Raw genomic sequence first — 5,860 nt, 5'->3', positions numbered from 1 at the left:
CTGCTGCTGCTACTGCTGCTGCCACCGCCACCGTCACAGCATATCTCCCTCAGCTCACACAGACCCAGGCTCGGATCAAAGGACAGGGACCTGCGGCGCTTCCGGTGCCGTTCACCAGGTAGCTCACCTGTGTTCTCTTCTGTCTCACTAATGGATCTCCTTCTAGATGAGGTAGACCGTCTAGAAACTAAATCAGAAGATGAAGGTTTCTCTTCTGGTGGCGCTTGCACAGCGTCCTTCAGGTCACTCCCACCTTCAGGCTGACATCTGCTCTCTCTCAGTGATGTGCCAGAGTCTTGCTGACTTACAGCCACTAAATTTCTGTAGATCATTGCATATATTTTCCTGTGCTCCTTCACAGAGAAACTCGGGACTCCAAACACATCTCCTAGGAGATCATTTGAACAATACACAATGTGCTGCTGCTTCTCGTCATATAACCTCTTAGTCATAATATACTGGCCAATATAAAATATAATCTCTTTCATAGTGTAAGTATCATTTTGTGCTCCAACGGACTTTAACAACTTCAAAAGCAATGGTTTTGGTCTAACCAGAGTTTCTTGTTCCGAAGCTGGAATCTGTGAGGTGCTTGCAGCACCCTCGGTAGACACAGACATGTTGGTATTGCACATTGGCCTAGAGGCCCGCAGGAGAAGCGCGGTGATCCGAGAGGGTCCCCCGGGGGTATCCGGTCCGTCTCCCGCTCGCCCAGCAGACGGCTGCTACTTCCGGCGCATCTTCCGACCCTTCACAGGGAGCGCGGAGGCCCCGCGGCCGGAGCCTGAGCGACCATGGTCGCTCCAGAGCTCGAGCGACGAGATGGCGGCGGCTCCTCACCGGCCGCTCCTAGGCTACGCTGGCCCCGGAGGCCAAAAATTTTCACAAGGTTGTTNTGGATAATATAAATATTATTCAGCCAAAGAATATTTGCTGAGAACTTAACAGTCACTTCGTTAAAAGCCTAGGATCTGTACAGTATTCAAAAGCAGCATCAGGAAACATAAGTTCTAGTGAGGACCAGAAGTCAGCAAAATTATGTAGATAGAACATACCATATACTGGTATTGCTTGCCAGGCCACACAAGGCAGAAAAGAGATGCAGAGTGGAAGAAAAACTCATCTTTAAATAGGGTGTGAGGGGAGTGTTCAGTGAGGACTGGAGATGGCGTGAACATGTCTGGGAAAAGCCCTCTGTGTGATGTAACACTAGACGGTCAAGGCCTTGAAGCTGTTGTCTGTTTTCAATGTTGGGAGAACACGTGATGGCCAATGGGACTGGACATGAGAGAATTACAGGGGACCAGAAGGAAAGCAGGACTGTGTTGCAGTAAATCTCCAATCCAAATATGCCCCAGCAATGAAAACACAACTCAATTAATATGAATACAAGCTGTGCCTATGTAAGATTGACAATACTAATCCTAATTTTATATGAATAAAAATTTCATACCAATGAAAACATTAAATTTGTATCAACTAAATTCCGTAGCAATGTAAGATATAGCTATGTAATAGAACCGGGTGTTAGATTACAGGTGATACTGCTAGGCTCCTCCCAGGGACTTACCAGTGGCTTACATCACCACCTGCCACAATTATCTGCTGCCAGATGTGGGTTGCACACCAGTAGCGTACAAAAAAAGACTGCTTGCAACTCCAGTTCTCAATCTCTCTCCCTCTCCTTCTCCTCTCCCATCTCCTTCTCCCCCTCCCCGTTCCCTGTCTCTCCTCCCATATGTTTGTTCATGGCTGGCCTCTCTTTCTCTCTTTTGGTCCTTCTTTCTGTCCTCCCGTGTTCCCTCTTCACTGACCTTAGGGTTCTGCTCCTGTCTGTCTGCTCTACCCCTTCCTCTCTTCCTCTCTCCAGTCTGTCCTCTCTCCCCCTCTCTTTTCCAAATAGACCTCCCTTATATCAGGTCTGTTTCAAGGCATGATTTCTCAGGGGGGCACCTTGGCATGGGCCCACCAGGTACCCCTGCCCATCTCCGCATTACATTTTATAACACTGGGTGGTGATGGGGGTGGGGTTTCTGATGAAGGTCTTTCATAATAAATTTTTCATTCTTACAAATATAGAGTCAATATCCTGGGATAGGAACAGGCTATGCAATGATGGGAAAGCCAAACAAGGAATTCCAGAGGTGCTGGCATACACAACAGAACTAAATTAGGTTAACCCCGTTAGGGAACATTGCCACCCATGCACAGTAACAGTGACAAGTGCTGGTGTCCGGTGGGAAGTGGCAGTTGTGAAGAAGTTGGGAATGGGAATTTTTTAGAAGGGTCAGCAGGAGTTTCTGACAGACGGACGGACGGACAGAATGACCAAGTTATCGAAAGCTAGGCCTTGAAAGTAACTCCCGTGCAGTAACCTGCAACCAAACAGACCTGTCACTTACTGATGTGGGAAATGGGGTGATGTTGTCCCATGGACGAGGAAGACTTGTTCACGGCACTTTACCTAGGACAAGTTCATTAGATGGCCATAGTGAAGGATTGTATTGGAATTCAGAGGCTCACAGTAGTCTCACCTATTATGAAAGCAAACAGCCACATGGGGGCAGCAGAGAGCCAGGAAGCAAGAACCAGGCCTGCGAGTAAGAAAGGGATCTGGCTTTGAGTGTGTTTGCTTTGGGTTTTTCGTTTTTTCCTTAGTTGTATTTTGGGTTGTTTGGTTTGGGTTTGGATTTGGAGGGAGGGGATCTTACACAGCCCAGTTGTTACTGGCACCAGGATGACCTTGAACACCTGACCTTCCCGTCTGCCCTTTTTAGAGCTCTCCCCAGCCGTTCTTTATTGTTGCTATGGCTTAATACAGAAACCTCCCCCATGCATGGTCTCCTACTTTGAATGCTTGCTGCACCCTTCCCCGCCGCTGCTGTCATTTCAGGAGGCTCTGGGTCCTTTTAGAGGTGGTTCCTAGCTGGTAGAAGGAAGTCATCAGGGATGGCTCTTTGAAGGTGACAAGCCAGCCACTGGTTCTGTCCCCACTCTTTCTAATTTCTGGTCCACAAAGATGTTAACAGTCTGCCACACAGATCTGCCTGCCACACCAGGGACTAAGCCACTCTGCCCAGGCTTCTGTGGCTTCTCTCACATCAGGCGCTCAATTAACCTCTCCTTCCTTAAGCTGTCTTCTTTCGATACTGTTGCTAATTTATATGAATGCTTCCCAAAAACTCACCAGTCCGTCCTTAGTCAGTTGCAAATAGTATAAAAATAACTTTCATCTGTGTAATCTATGGAATAGTACAGCCAAGCCAAGCCTACTTAAGTTGCTAGCATGCATTTGCTTACAGTTGGATGAAATTGTCTTACAGCCTGGTATACGGTGACATGTATGCTATCTCGTGTAATATGTTACATATCTGTATGCAAAAGGAGAAATGTGCAGGTAACTGTACAAATAGCCATGTGCCCTCGTGCTGCTAGGCGGGCTGAGAGGCGTGGTCTACTGTGGCTGACAATCCTCCCACCACCACCACCCCCCGGCCCCGCCCAAAAGGACCCAAATTCAACAGCTGCCTCACTGTTTCTGCGGGATTCTCATCACTTCACAGCACTGTCCAATGGAACCGCCATAATGGCTGAGATGTCTACAGTTATCATGACCACCGTGGTCATGTTGGGATTTGTACAAAGTGGGCTCTTCAGAAAGTAGTGAAAACCCAAGGCAGAGCATGTGGGCCACAATGGTGAGGACCTCAAAAGCCGGAGCAAGCAGCCTGTACAGGATAAAGTGGAGAAGAGGGAACCGGGCTGCTCTGGACCAACCTGCTGGTCAGACTCTCCTAAGGTATGTATACATCGTTTGTTTCTGCTGGCTTCTGCCACTCACAAAAGTTGATTCCAAGCTCTAGAGTCTGAGAGGCTCTCTAAAGGCTGCTTTCACCTGCTGTCCCCTCCACGTGGGACACCTCTCTTGGTCCTGCAGCCTGCTAATACCTCTGACCTTCTACACCCACGTGGACATCTCCCTTTTCTCCTAGTCTCTCCCATCTCCTCCTCTACTGCAGGAGCTGCAGGGCCATCTGCAGCAGTCTGGGACCCTTCCTTGCTTCCTCCCACTTGGAGCTCCGTAGGTTTCTCTATGGCTCCTGGAACCTGCTACTATGCCCGTTAGTACCCCCCACCACATGGACAAATTTCTATGCCCGATCTGATCTGAGTCTCTGTACTAAAGACACTGGCTCCCTTTTCCCCTGCTCTCTCCTAGCTCCTCCCCACTCCCCTAGGAACCACAGCCCCCCTGCAGTCCTGGCTCTCAGCTCCCTCTGTTGCTTATAGGAACAACCCTTCCCCCTGCACCCAGTGTTCTGCTTTAAAGCCTGTGGTAGAAAGTCACATGTTTGTTATACCTTAGAATGGAATGATAATTTGACTATAGAAGTGTGTCTATGTATCAGCAGAGAGACAAATATACAAAGACAAATAGACATGTTTTGTCTGGAGGACAGGGCATTATGTGCATGTGAGGAGATCTCTCCCTGTCACCACAGGTAGGTGGCTTGGTCTGAGAGATGTACAGCAGGTCTGAGGCTGTGGCATGGTGTGGCTCGGCTGCTTGTGTACACAGGGATCCCTTCTCACACCACAGCTGTCATAGGGCTGGCGTGGAACAGAATGCAAAGAAATCAGAGATAAAAATTTCCCAGGAAGATCCATCCCATATACAGCTACCAATCCTGGATGTTATTGTGGATACAGGGAAGTGCTTGATGATGGAAGCCTGATATGGCTGTCTCCTGAGAGGCTCTGCCAGCACCTGACAAATACAGAGGCAGATGCTTGCAGCCAACCACTGGACTCAGCTCGGGGGTCCTGGATGAAGGATATGGAGAAAGGACCGAAGGAGCTGAGGGGGTTTGCAGCCCCATGGAAGGAGCAACAGTGTCAACTGGCCAGACACCAGGAGCTCCCAGGAACTGGACCACCAACCAAACAATACACATGGATGGATGGACCCATGGTGCTGGCCACATATGTGGCAGAAGATGGCCTTGTTGGATATCAGTGGGAGGAGAGACCCTTGACCTGAGGGTGTTCAATGCCGCTTTATAGGGGAATGCCAAGGTGGGAGAACAGTAGTGGATAGGTGGGGGAGCACACTCACTGAGGTAGGGGGTGGTGGGATATGGGGTTTCCAAAGGGGAGACCTGGAAAGGGGAAAACATTTGGTATGTAAATAAAGAAAGTATCCAAGAAAAAAAATATATATATTAAAAAATATTTCCAGGAAGTAGAAGTTCAAGACAAATGGCTGGCAGCAGCAGTGTGGTAGAGAGTTAAGTCCAAAACAAAATCTGAAGATTGTTTTAAGACTTGAAGGAGCAGGGAACAGGGAGCAGAGAGAAGGGAGCAGAGAGTAAGCTAGCTAGATGAAGGAATAAAGCAATTTGGAGCGAAGGTGGGGAAAAGCTTGTGCATAGGAAACCTTCCATTTTTCAGATCACTGCTGAGAGTTTTATTAAAAAGTGCCATTAAGTGGCCATTTTGAGTTATTATCTAGTGGGTATTAGGGCAAAATTTAGTATGTGAATTTGGAAACCTTTAAGACCAGGGTCCCAGTGGGGAGCCTGGAAGTAATGGCAAAGACATACCCAGTGAGTGAAAGTAGAAGTTAATCTATCACTGGCACCAACCCAAGGATAAATGTAATAACTGAGAGCCATTGAGCAGTTAAACTAGATTACCAGGTCCTCATGCAGCAACTACGAGTGAGCTTTGGGTCAGTGCCCAAGGGAGAATGGCTTACCCAGGCCTAGGATTTTCAAACAACCAGAAAGAGAAAGATAGAGAGAAACCATCTCCAGGAGAGAGAGAGAGAGAGAGAGAGAGAGAGAGAGAGAGAGAGAGA

At 48.2% G+C, this 5,860-nt stretch overlaps 1 pseudogene across 1 annotated transcript in view; it reads right to left on the bottom strand.

Annotated features, from left to right (window-relative positions):
• LOC110304469 overlaps window positions 1-809 on the bottom strand; it is a 10,085-nt pseudogene extending 9,276 nt beyond the window's left edge. The window contains exon 1 of the transcript XR_002379086.2: window positions 14-809. The product of XR_002379086.2 is annotated as an E3 ubiquitin-protein ligase Mdm2 pseudogene (transcript). The remainder of the gene's footprint in view (window positions 1-13) is intronic.
• Between the last annotated feature and the right edge of the window lie 5,051 nt (window positions 810-5,860).

Source organism: Mus caroli, chromosome 11 (assembly GCF_900094665.2).
Source record: "Mus caroli chromosome 11, CAROLI_EIJ_v1.1, whole genome shotgun sequence".
Classification (NCBI taxonomy): Eukaryota; Metazoa; Chordata; class Mammalia; order Rodentia; family Muridae; genus Mus; species Mus caroli.
Note: the sequence above shows the minus strand (reverse complement) of the source record. Positions and strands in the feature narration are given on the sequence as shown.